This window comes from Geospiza fortis, unplaced genomic scaffold (assembly GCF_000277835.1).
Source record: "Geospiza fortis unplaced genomic scaffold, GeoFor_1.0 scaffold424, whole genome shotgun sequence".
In the NCBI taxonomy this organism is placed as follows: Eukaryota; Metazoa; Chordata; class Aves; order Passeriformes; family Thraupidae; genus Geospiza; species Geospiza fortis.
Window position 1 is genome coordinate 827229 of NW_005054354.1, and position 13795 is coordinate 841023.

Here is a 13795-nt window from a genome sequence, read left to right on the forward strand (position 1 = left end):
TTTAAATACAGGGCCAGAGATTTACTTCTTAATTTACACAAATTATTAAACTGGCAATCTTCATATTGCTGGTGAAACCTTATTAAAATTTTTCAAATTATCATTACAAATTGAATCTTCTCCCGTGTGTCTAATGTACTACGAGTCCTATTTTCTTAGCACAGCAATATTTCAAGTCTACAATTAAAGCCAGAAGGATTGGTATAGTAATTAGCCTTTGAAATAACTCTATCTGCAGTACTCTGATGCCTTTTAATATTCGGTCAGTTAATGGCAGAGCTCTTCCTAGCAGCAGCTCTGTCTCTGCATTTTTGTAATGCCATTTGAAATGGGAATTGGTTTAACTGGGAGAGGGCTGGGTCCAATCACCTGCAGTAGCTGAGAAATACCTTTGGATGGTGACTGTAAGGACAAGGAAAGAAGGACCAGGCTTTGCCTTGCTTTCAGAGACTCTGGGGACCCAGCCTGGCAGGGATGTATCTCCTGTGCCCTGCAACAGCAAGGGAGGAGCCCAGAGCCTGCCTTTGCCTTACCTGTATGTGACCTCCCAAAGATGTGTCTCAGTGACTGGGTACAGTCCTGCACCTTCTGGGACCGCCTTACCTGCATATGTCACCTTCTGCTAAGTCCTGAGCTGGGGCAGCCCATTTCCAAGGCAGCTTCTCAAAAATATTCTGCTTACTTGACCTATGTAAACCTCAGCCACAAAATCACACATAATCAGCAGACAATAAATTTCAAAGTTTTAAGCAGGACTGGTCAGGGAGGAGAAAGAAGAACCACAGCCACATACAAATTCTGCCCAGTGGCAAACCCATCACTAGCAGCTAGCTGATTGTGTTTCTGGAGTTAGGCAGACTCCAGCCCATCTCTCTGCTTTAATCCCAGTCTTGTGATGGCTCAGGGGGACAGCAAGCTGGTTTAAAAGCTTCACAGGCATGGTGGTTGGATAGCCCTTGTGCAGGCATCCAGCCCATCCTTGAGAAAGAGTGGGACAAAACACAGTCAGGCACAGCAACTCTTATGTCTTGCCTGAATACTGAGGATCTCCACAGCAGAGGCTTCCCCAACTTCTCTGGGCAACCTCTCTCTCACTGCCCTGATGAAGGGAGTGCAGCCTTACCACAGCTGATGTGCCTGGCAGCAAGGCTTGGTGTGTCCTCTCCCAGCAGCCAGGAGTTTGTGCCACTGCCAGGGTGAAGGCAGGGGTTACCCCACAGGGGGATTTTGCTCCTCTGCTTGGAATACAAACAGCTGGGTTTGACTGCTAAAGCTGCTCTGCATCACTGCTGGGAGGCAGCACTCTTGGAGGCACAACTGCTGGAGGTTATGTGGAGATAACTGCTTTTTTTCCCCTGGATGTCAGTGGAAAGTAAAGCTGCAGTTGTGAACACTAAGGACATGAATATATCTCTAGTGCAGGTAGGTTAAGTTTTAATTTACCTCCTGCTGTCTCAGTCAAATGTCAGGAAGAGAATTTCAATCGTAAAGTACCACAAAGAGCCAAGGTAGTATGGGAGGTCAATTAATAGTTCAGGTCCTTTAAAATCCTTTAGGTTTCCTTTTCACAAATCAAATGAATATGACCATTTTCATGGCTGCTTTGATTATGTTGTTGCTTCCTTCCTAGAGCTCTGTAAGCATCATGAGTGTGCAGCTGATATTAACTACTAAGGGACAGATTATTAAGGGTAACAGCCCTTAGACAAAGAATGTGGGAGAACCAAACCAAACAGAATTAAGTCAATCAGCTTCAAGAAAGAGATTTCAGTAGCCAAAGAGAGATAATAAATAATAGTTTGTAGAAAAACAATCTAAAAGTCAGTAGTTCAGGAGAACTGTCAGTTCCTTGTACAAAATGACATTAAGATACAATTCTACCAACATGTAGTCACACTGGAAATTGCAGCAGGAGACCAGTTTGGACTACTTCAGCTCTTCAGTAAACTCATACAAGAAAGAAGTACAGAAAAAATGGTCTTGAGGTCAAGTGAGCAAGGATGGCTATCAAAGAACAGTATGTGCTGGAAGGGAGAAAATCAAATTCAAGAGAAAAAGAAATAAAGAATAGCAAACCCCACAATGTATGGAGGCATTGGAAAGAGAAATATCAGATGACACATTGGTTCACTACTCACTGCAGAAGGAAAGTTAATGACAAGAAATACCAAGGAGACAGAATGCCTCTTTTGCGTCAGTTGTTACAAGATGCTTTGGTAGTGATTGAACAGCGACTCTAACAGAGGGGAAAGGGTTCAAACTCAGATTAAAAGAACAGAAACATGAAAGATGTTAGAAAGTACAGCAATAAATAAAATATTTTCAAATTGCTGGAGCCTCATGGAATTTGAAAGTTGGATGCTCTCCAAGGATACTTCGAGAAGTTCATGTAAAATATCAGAGTAGAAGTGAAGAACCAAGAAATTCCATAAAATAAAATTGTATCTCTTGCTGAGAAAAGGCAAAAGGAGGCTCTGGTAAATGCACATCATTTGGCTTATTTCTGAATCTCAGAAGAGGTCTTGAAACAAAAACCATCCCACTTTTAAGTGTTTCAGCTCTATCACATATACAAGAAATAGCCACTGTAGGTTTGTCATACACCAACAGTGTGTATTGATGGCTTTGGGCTGTGATCTTCTTGACACCTCACAGATGTCATGGGGTGGCTCCTGAGACTGGACTGCAGGAATGGAAGGATACAGTCTCCTTAGGAATAACAGGCAGGAGAGATGAGAAGGGGGTGTTACCCTCTAGGTCAATAGGCGATGGAGATGTGCTGCCATGACCTGGGAAAGGGCAGTGGGAGTCGGTCAGACCAACATCCCACCTTGATGTGGGATGGCTCATCCCGTCCCTGTCTCACACACAAGGAATCAGGGAGCACACAGGAAAAGAGGGGGAATGTGGGGAAGGTGCTGCTCTGGTAATGAGCCTGTGACAAGCTGCTCCAGGCACCTCGCCTGCCCTACGGAGTGGGTGATACCAAGATATCCATCAGGGATGGTGGCAACTCTGATTTCTTCAACAGCTGATGTGAGAGTGACTTTGAAGGGGCCAGGGCCATTTCCCTGCCCCAGCATGTGCATCCATGGGTATTGCAGGGGGATCCCCCTGCCCTGATCCCAGCCGTGGCAGGCACAGGAGGAGCTGCTTCCCCTCTCTGGAGTGGGGACAAGCAGGATCATGGTTGCAGGTGACCTGACCAGTGCTGTTCCTGGCGACACCAAAGAATTAAAATGTAACCAGTTCAATATGGATGCAGGTGACACTGAGACAAAAGCTGTCACAGGACATGTAGGAGTTAATTGAGGGGATTGTCAAATACCATCAATAAAGTGATGGAGGAAAAAATGCATCCTGCTCTAACAGGTCTTAACACTCTGGCCTTTCCAGTTGATTGTTAAGAGACACACAAGGAATTTTAATCCTATCTAGAGAGTGCTGAACAGTGTCCTTCAACTGATTTTAATTACCATAAACACTGTCACTGTTTTTCAAGTTTCAGTATTCAGATGCAGTGAGCAACGCCTGCTCCACCAAAAAAAAAAAAAAAAAAGTCAGACTGCACAGTGTGAAGATTAATTCATGGTCGCTGTCAAGGAACTTGGATATAATAAAGGAGAAATAAAGTGTTTCTTGTAAACCTAATATTAAAACATTGTTCCTTTCTGTTCTTCTGCAAAGAACATTTTAATGGGACTCTGTAGGTGAAAACTGCATTAAAAACAATTATCTCTGTAATTGCTATCTTGCTGCTCTTGACCTCAGAACACACAATCCTGTACTCACTGCAAGGGAATTATTCCTGGGATAGATGCCTATGTAAATGGGGTCAGATCTGTGAGACATTGAAGATCGATGGATAGCAGGAAAGCAGAGTGATCAGAGGTTACAGATGAGTTTTCACTTGTAGAGGACTTGTGCAGAGGCTGAGCTTCCAGCGTTTCTTACCCCTGCTGCTCCAAGCGCTCACACAATCACTGCTTCTCTGGCACTGAACAGCCAATATTGAGGGTGTCTGACAGTAGCTGTACTCTGAACTGCTTCCAAACACTGCACTATTTACAACTGCAAATGAGTGCCCACGAGCAACTGAGGCTCACATTCCCTCCTACAATGGTACCTGGCACTCAGTCAAAAAATATCCTGGCAATTGCCTCTGTGTCAGATGATGAACCTCAGACCAGATTTGCTGTGCAAGCCACAGATTTCCAGTGGGAGATGTATTGAAACAACAACAACAAAAGTTTCATCCCACCTTTTTACATATGACTAGATTAATATCTATGGCATTTGGCTGCTGAATTAGGATTCAGGATTCTGGATTCTGTAAACTGTCCTGTGCTGTTGGAGAAGGGCTCCCTAGTAATCCTGATGGAAATCATCCAGTTGGGTTAAAATGAAAGCAGGTAACAGGACTTCTTACAAACCTGTCCCCTTTCTGCTTTTGCACTGGAAAACAGGGAAGCATCATCACATTTATTTCATTTGAATCCCTCTGGCAGGATGGCTCTCTGTGATGCTCAGACCCTGCACCCTCAGTGCTGCCTGCCAGCAAAGGGAGGTAGAGACAGTGCTTGTGCAGCTGCTCCATGCACCCTGTGTGTGTGATGGCTTTGGTTTGCCCACTCAGCTGGAGCTGTTGCTGACACTCCTGACAGCAGTGTCCAGGGGCTCAGGACAGCCCAGCACCTCATGGAGCATGGATTGCTGTTGGAAAGATGCAGCTGCTCGGATGCTCTGACCTAGAGGTTGTTATGAGCTATCCCCACCACAGATGCTGCTTTTAATCTCTTTAACCATTGCAACTAATTCAACAAGAGGCCCTAAAATACCTGTTAGTTGTGCCTGGCCCATGATGCTCAACTGGGGAATTTGAGGATTAAAAGCCTTTTTCCCATTATAAAAATGGGTGTCAGGCACCTTGCTGCCATAAATGGCATGGGGAATTTCTTCCTTACCTTTTGCACAAGACAAATGATGTTTCTAGATCTTTTTGTCTGCAAGGTAAACATGGAATACTCTGAAAAAAATGTCCCTGAATCTGCAGAGATCCAGAAGTACCAGCCTGGGACAGTGACTACCACATTTACCTGAATGGAACACTAAGTGTCAGGTCTGGCCGTGCCACAAAGAGCTGAGCTGAGAGGACTGGCAAGGGTGTCCTGTTTTTGTTCTCAGGGGTTAGAGTATTAAACTGTCCCTGATGTGCTGGAGCAGACAAGACTGAAGGCCCTAGGGAGAATTACAGCTGATCACACACAAGGAATTAGGGAGCACACAGGGAAAGAGGGACACTTGGCCTCTACTTTTGACTTAAACTGAGTGCAGATGCCTGAAAACAGCAGGTGAGTCAGAGTTTATCTATGGGTATGACAGCTACCTGCAAGTGGCTCTACACTGGTGAGTGTGTCAGCTGGACACAGCACAGTTACAGCAATCTCCTCTGCATGTACCTAGAGAAACTGTGGAGGAAATGCTCTGCCTCTAAACATAACCTTGTTATAAACATCTCTGTACCAAAATTGAGTCCAGACTCTTCAGAGGAAAATGCCTGCAGCCTCCTCCTCAGGAGAAGAAATGACCTCCCTGCAATGCCTCCAGCTGAATCTCCAGCTCCCAGGCAGAAGGCAATTAGATGGCCAAAGCTACAATTCCTGGGTCACATCAGCAGTGAAGCTGCTCCTGGATGGTGTCAAGTAAGTTTGTTCAGTGAGACAAAATGCAAATTTTAAATCAGTGGGAATTACCAGTTTTATTGGGTTGATCTCACTCTTTAAAGCTCAAAAGGAACTTTCATTTTATTTCTGGTTACAGTTTCAATGCCTCTTGCATTCGGAAATGGTTGTTCCTTCTCTCTGCCTGGCAGTGTATTAGTCAGAATACTTTTCACAGACTCCTTTATATACTGAAATTGGTTTTAGAAGAGGGCACCTTGCCAGTTATTTTTCTTCCATTTTCTTGGAAAAGGATCAGACATATTTATTGTCCTTGTATTTGTAACCATGGCAAAGTATCTTCTCTTTTCTGATGCTTATGTGGCAGCGCTGCTGTTTTCTCCTGGAAGTGTGTCAAACTGCCTCCCAGAGCTTTTAAGTCCATTAACATTTTCATAGGTACCTTTCTTACAGATGTATTGGAGTTGAACTATACAATCTCCTCAGCAGATTTTGGGCTTTGTGTTTTGTAATGACATGAGTTCTGTGCTTACATGATCAAGGCTAGAGATCAGTGGTTTTGTTTGGTGGATATGGAAGAAAAAGGAGGAGTATCATTGTCCTGCCCAAGAAATGTGAATATCCCCAAGCAATGCCAAATCCCTGGGGCCTCTCTGCTGCAGAGAAAGATACTGTATTTTTTCCAGAAATGTACTAATCAAAAAGCAGATCTTTTGGGTGCTGAAAAATGACACCAAAGCATAACAAAATAGGGAAGTACAGGTGTGCAGAAATGTGAAAGAATAAAGTTGCATGAGGAAAACAAAGATAGTAAGATAAAGTGTAAATGTTCTAGATGGATTGAGGCAGCGAGGACTAATAGAAATGATATTGGAGGAATATTGCAAATTTCTACCTCCTGTATTAAACAAATTGTCTTCTATTAAGATCTTCAACACAGCAAATTTTCTTGCTTAGATTTTTGACCACTCTCAATTTCAATTGATTAAGCACAGCTAAATCAGTTTAGGATATCTTTAAAGATGACCTGAAAGGGAAAGAAGTACTTCTGCTTCATTACCAAGTAAGCATCTTTTTCTTAGTGTCACACACCACTTCTTGTTTTCTTCAATATTTTCAGTTTTTCATTGTGCTTTGGGAATTTCTAAATGATTTTCACAAGGTATTTGTGTATATTTTGTTGTGTGCATATACAATCAGATCATACAGTTATTTTTCTGCAAGACTGGAGACCAAATATATTGATAATACAAAGAGAATAACATTTGAACAACTGACAGAGGCAGAAGTTTTAGTCAAACTATTTTAAAAGGTTTGACTTTGTTTTTAGGGTTTACTACCTCCAGCTTCCCACAGTGCTGTTTGTATCAGCAAAAATGTGACCAGCAGGTCTAGGACAGGCATCATTCCCCTGTACTTGGCACTTGTGAGGTTGCACCTTGACTCCTGAGATCAATTTTGAGCACATCACTACAAGACAGACACTGAGGTGCTGGAGCATGTCCAGAGAAGGGCAATGGAGCTGGGGAAGGGTCTGGAGCACAAGTCCTGTGTGGAGCAGCTGAGGGAGCTGGGGGTGTTCAACCTGGAGAAAAGAGAGCTCAGGGGAGACCTTGTTGATCTCTACAGCTGCCTGAAAGGAGGCTGTTGCCAGGTGGGTGTTGGTATCTTCTCCCAGGTAACAAATGACAGGATCAGAGAAAATGGTCTCAAGCTGTGCCCAGGGAGGTTCAGACTGGAAATTAGGAAAAATTTCTTCACTGCAAGATTATCAAGCACTGGAACAGGCTGCCCAGGGAAGTAGTGGATTCACAATACATGGAGGCATTTAAAGGATGTGTAGATGTGGCACTTAGGGACATGGTTTAGTGGTGGATTTGGCAGGACTGGGTTAACAGTTGGTCTTGATGATCTTAAAGGTCTTTTCCCATCAACAGTTCTTTGATTCTGTAATACTGCTGGCTGCAGGCAGAGGTAGAGCCCACAATGAAGATGCACAATGGAAAGATCCAGCATTGTAAGCAAACACAGCATTGTTATCAAACACAGCAAACACTTTGCCCTGGGCCCTTCGTCCTGCAGCTTAGCTCACATCTTCATGCACCTGGAGAAAAGGTTCTATCCTCTTACATTATTGGGATGGTTGATTTAAGAGTCAAGATATTTAAACTAGAATTGGAGATGAAAGAGAATGACAGAGTCTGTCTCAACAGGGATGAAAGACCCAGAGGTGTCAGAGGGCAACCAGAGCCTGCGTGTGTAAATGGCCACATCTGAGCTGGCCTTCCTTTATAGTCACCAGAGAGAAACAGGCACAACCTCTGTGAAAACTCACTGCATTCTAATGAAGCTGACAGAAACAATCCAGCTTAGTCACACCCTGTGAGAGCTCATTTCTCACTCTTCACAAGAAAGGGAGCTCAGGGTGATGGGCTTATCTATAGATATTTGCACCACAGATTTCTAACATTAAGGCAGATGGATCCTTTGATTCCTTCCTATCTGGCTTCAGTTCCAACACCTCCTGCCTCTGTGTATTTTTTCCTGTCTTCAGAAGTATTATATGACTTACAAGACAAGCTTCTTTGGGAAAGAACAAACAAAATTTATCAAAAATGAACTATGCCCTCTTGATACAGCAAATAGACTTGGATGAAATGAGATAAGAGAGAAACCTGTCAATATCTGATGGCCTTGTAAATTATAATTTTGGCACAATTGTGCTAATTTGCAGCCTGTCTGCTGCTGTAGAGTCCAGAAGTGGCCCCTTGATGCTGTTATTAGCAGTCATTGATTTCTATTGCACTACAGACATGCAGATTTCTTTGCCAAAGAAATTGATTTTTGGAGGTGTGCAGGGTTCAGGAAGCCTGTTGACTGCCCTGAAAACTGAGGCCATTCATGTAGGACATAAGGCAGGCCCCAATCTCTCCACAGTCTGTCCCAGCCCCAGTGTTCAGAGCTTTCCCAGCAGCTCCCTTTCCCTGGAGGTTTGAGCCAAATGAATACTTAGGCTGATACTAATGATCTCATGAAAGAGTTCCTGTTCCAAATACCCCAGCCAACAGTTCCTCTATAAAAAGGTAGGCAGTAACCCCATACAGCAGAATATCCTATCATACAAGCATTCTCCTATATTTGATTTTCTTCCACTGTTTGTTGGTTTTCTTCTTTTGTCCAGAAGGACATTCATTTTGGTGGTTCTCCATCAGCCCTGTGCTCTTTAACTCTGGATGTTGGACTGCTGATGAGACCAGTTTGACATGATGGGACTGAAAGCTGACAGAGAGAGCAAAATCTGTGGTGTATCACCTAGGGTCTTTAGCGAACACCTTCACAGTTGTTTTACTAAGAAGTGGTCTGTGCTCCTTGGTTTGTTCAACTCATAAAGACAGCTTACAGGGCTTTGAGATCCCAGAAAGAGATTAAAGCAGATTCAATCAGCAATTTAAAGCCAACCTTGAGAGGGGAAGGAAAAGCCATACATGGCTCACCAAAAACATGAAAATTGAATTCACAGTTGACTGGTGGCACAAAGGTAGGACAGGAATAGATCATTTAGTGCAACACTCGGCAAGATCCAGAACCAAAAATTTTGGCCTGAAAAAAAAGGTCTAATGTAGGGAGAATTGTAAGGGGGCACAGTATGTAATCTTATCCCCCAATGAGTTGCAGCTGGGGCCAATTAAGAACAAGTGGCATACACACCTATAACCAATTAAGAACAAGTGCAATTAAGAAGCAGGAGAAAGACTGCAGGAACTAGAAGCCTGCAGGAGAAGGCTGCTGCAAGAAGCAGGAGAAGATTGCAAGAACCAGAAAAAGGCTGCTGTGAGGACTAGGAGAGTCCCAGAGATGGCTGCTGCGAGGACCAGGAGAGTCCTAGGAGAAGATGGTGAGTTCCCCTGGAGGGGATGAATAATCCCAGGAGAGGGTAGACCCCAAGAGAGGGTTGGAGAATCCTAAGAGGATGGACTCTGAAGCCTGTGGACATGCCAGGGCTCTGTAGCAATTTAGCAGCAATATCCTTCCTTGGGTCGCTGCTGGATTAGCTGCAGTTGCTTCTGGCTGTGTGCTTCAGAAAAAAACCCTGGAGCGGATGAACACTGTAATATATAAGTATGGTTGTAATGTTTACTGTAGAGTAGAAGTATTGCTGTAAAGTGTATAGGGCAACTGTGACGCACGGGGACGGAGTGGGAGAGGTGGTGTTGGTGTAGCTGAGAGTGGCAGGTGGAAGCCACAAGGAGGTCTGTCTGGACTTTATTATCTCCAATCAAGACACCTTGAAGTAGGTGAGCCACCAACTAGTAATAATGGAACATTTGAAGTCTTTGCTTGTGGGACATTTGAGGTCTCTGCTTTGTGTTATGGCTGCCTCGACAAGAAGAGATAGATGCTGTAGTAATGTAACTGTTATAATGTATAAGTTATAATGTATTATTGTAACATAGAAGTATTGTTGTATTGTGTATATAGTTATAATGTATTACTGTAATGTATAAGACAGTCTTAGGTTGTTTATCAGGGCCGAGGCCAAATGAGCTTTTCTGGGATCATGGTGCAGCTCAGGGGCCTGAAGGACCCTGCTCCTGCAGGGACAGCCACGTGCTTTGGTGAGGGGCAAAGCAGGCATCACCCTCAGCTCAGGCTGCAGGCAAATCTTGATACCACTTTGGGAGCATGGAGCTGCAGAGGTCTATCATCTAGCCTGTAACGCCTATTTTATGTTATCAGTTTTAATTTGGACAGGGCTTGTGTTATGCTCTTTCACTGTATCACCCTGCTCTTGGGGGAGAGGGCTCACAGAAGTACCTGATTTATCTTCCTTCCAGCACTTATTGCTTTTTGCTTACTGCTCCATCCTCTTCTAAAGGCTAAAGCCTAATACATCCAACTTTCTTGGTCCTTTCACACATCAGTCCCAAGATGCTGCTAATGAGAACAAATTATATTTTGGCATTAAAGTTTTTGAGATCCAAGGGGAGGCCTAAGGTACAAGAACTTAGAAGATACGTACCATCAATTTGTGCAATGACATTAAAATGGGGCTCTAATGACTGGAAGCTGATCCTGGATAAATTTAAGCTAGCAGGAAAACAATGACTTTCAGCAGAGTAATTCATCAGTAAAATAGCTGGGCTGAGATGATGGAATACTCAATTTAATTGAAGATGAGATGTCCCCTTCTGGAGAGGTGATTTGCTTGAATTTCTTGTCTGGTTTCTAAATCTGTGTGGGAATTCTCCTTTACTGTTTTTTTTTCCCTTGCCCAGGTTTGCATACTTTGAAAATTATTTTGTCTAGTTGAAAAATCAATAATCACAGGAAAGTCCGCAGGAAAGTACTGTCATGTTGGCCATGCTGAAGGGAAGACCAGATAGCTGCTGTCTCCCTCACAGACTTGTAGGGCTGTGAGTTTATGCTCTTGTCTGCAACCACCCTACTGCTCTGTTTGCATTTTAACCTCTGAGTGTCCCAAGGAATTTCTTTACTTCACAATCAGGGTAATCCATAGCTGGTGTGTTGGATTTCAGCAGCAGCAAGGGCTGCTGTAGACACAAATGGGTTGGGCAGCTGCTGTTGAAGGTCCATCTTCATGTCCAGGGGCAACAGATATGTGACCCTGCTTCCCTGTGTGCTCCCCAGCTTTGGTTGGCGCTCACCCAGGAGTCACCCGGCTCCTTGGGCAGAGAGGCAGACAAAAGCCCTGAACTGCAGTGGGTCTGTGCCTCATCTGCTCAGAGGATACGTGTTTGTTGGCATCACCTGGAGAGCTTGACATGCTTGTGTTGGAGAAGCTGGGAGGTGGAGCAGAGGGATCTGGTACCACATTCTGCCACATGCCCCACATGTGCTAGAGCAGCAGTATTGCCCTTTTCCAGACTGGGGAAAGGATCTGCTCCCAAACACACTTCTGTTCTCTGTTTATTGGCAGTGACTCTGGAAGGGAAGGTGGTTTGGAGGAGAAGTCATATGAATTTATAGCAGGTCCAGCTGATGGATATTTCTCATGTGTTCCAGTAAAGGACTCCTCCTTAAGACAAAGGATCTGCCTTGTGTGAGGTACCACAAAGCAGAACATCAAACACCTCACTCACTGTCAGCATTCAGAAAGCTCTGGCCCTGGGCTGAAACTAATATCAGGTGTCAGGATTTCAGGAGGCCATGGCTGTACTTGGGAAGAGGCAAAGAGCTCTTCTTCTTTGTGTGAGGATTTTTAATCTGTCTTCTGAAAAATACAGGACACTTCAGCCTTTACCTGTTGAGGTTGTCTTAGAATGTTATGAGAATTTCTCTGACCTATGTTAAATGCAGATCATTGAGCCTTTTTACTACAACAGTAATGTGTCTTATAGGAACTCCTGACAGACAGTTATACAGGTGGAAAGAAGACAAGAAAAAACCCCCCTGCTCCAGCTGGAGCTTAGGCAAATATCCTCCGGGAGCCGCTGTTGGTAGAGTCATCATCATCTCTGCAGCCAGGAGCTGGGAAGAGCTCCTGCTACCACACAAACACTGCTCTTCGAGGCAGTCAAGCACAGCAATGTATCCTTTCAATGTCTAATATGACTGGTGAAGAAAAGGTAATTCCTAAGTCCTTAGCTGACAGTGAGATTAAACCTGGCCCAGCCCATGAGGCTCAACAAATGAGCCAAGAACCAGCTGTCCACCTGAAATATATGGCAATGGCCAAACCCAGCACAGCAGTGTCCCACCTGAAACCTTTCCATTCCTGGGGGACCCCTGGTTCTGTAGACAGAGCTGTGGCTCTTGCACCACCAGCAAGATATTGGAAATTCAACATGGTTTATTACCATCTGCCTGTTGTCTATTGTAGCATTTATAACAAAAGGAAGGCAAATTTTTCTCTGACAGTAAATCTACACCATGGAACAGAAGAAAAAGCTTTGTTTTGACTTGTAATCTGAGCAAACCTGACAAGGAAGGAACAAAAAAAGCAAAAGAACAAAAGGCCATTTTTAATAGCAGTTTTTTACAAAATAGAAATCATGAAGCTGAAGTAAAATAGCTGAAATGTTCAAAGTGTTCCTGCTGGAGCCATTTACTCTCAGTATTTTTCCAAAGTCACCTTCTAAACAACTAATGCAACTATTACCTCTGTAACTGTGTTAAAAACATTTGACCACTTGTTGGCAAGTATTAAGGATTTTCAAGGAAAGAGGAGTTGTGTATCTGAAATTCATTCTCAAAACAGTTAAAAATAATCTAACTCAATCTAGGGATTGAGGATTCTCTGTGAAACCAAATGAGCAAGGCAGTAAAGTACAACTTGCTCTATCTGCTATATTGCATCTCTTTCTCCTCAATATACAAGGAATTATACTTTTCGACGTGTGTGCACCCCAGATTCGCTGTCTTGACATGCTTTTGATCCCCATTAAAACTCCAAATCATACATGATAATATATGTGAGTTTTCCCATGCATGATGCAAAAGTAATACTGAATTTCTTCCTTTGGCATTCACTGGATGAAATGCACAGTTTCAGTATAGCAGAGAAGACAGGCATGAGGTCTGAATGTGGTCTTTGAAGATAGCAAGCTGGTCCCAGTCCAGGGCTCAATTTACCCAGTGCTTAGTGTGTGGCCTTTGACAAGGGCTGCAGGAACCCAGGAGTCAGCAGAGGTCCATGATCTCCAGGTGTGACATAACTGAACAGGTATTCCTTGAAACCACTTGGCTTTCCCAGCTGCAGCAAAAGAGACATTCATCACTGAAGATTGCTCCAGACAGTCATGACACTGTTATCTCAAACCATCCCCAGCCCAGACCTCATGCATGTCATGGTGGTGTCAGAGCCACATTTGGCAGGCTCAACTACCCTGTGAAGAGCTTCCAGGGGAGGGAATTTGGAGAATGTACCCCATTAGGGTTTCTTGTATTTGGCTGATATGCATAGAGCAATCTCCATGTATTACCCCGTTCAATGCTTCTCCCTGCCTCTGAGATGCTGTCAAGCAGATTTCTCAAATGCACAGAAGAGAGTTTGGGAGCAGATCCTTCCCCCAGCCTGGAAAATGGGGATGCTGCTGCTATGGTGTGTGAGAGGTTTGTGGTCCTGTTGTAGCACACACCGCTGTTCAGCCCTA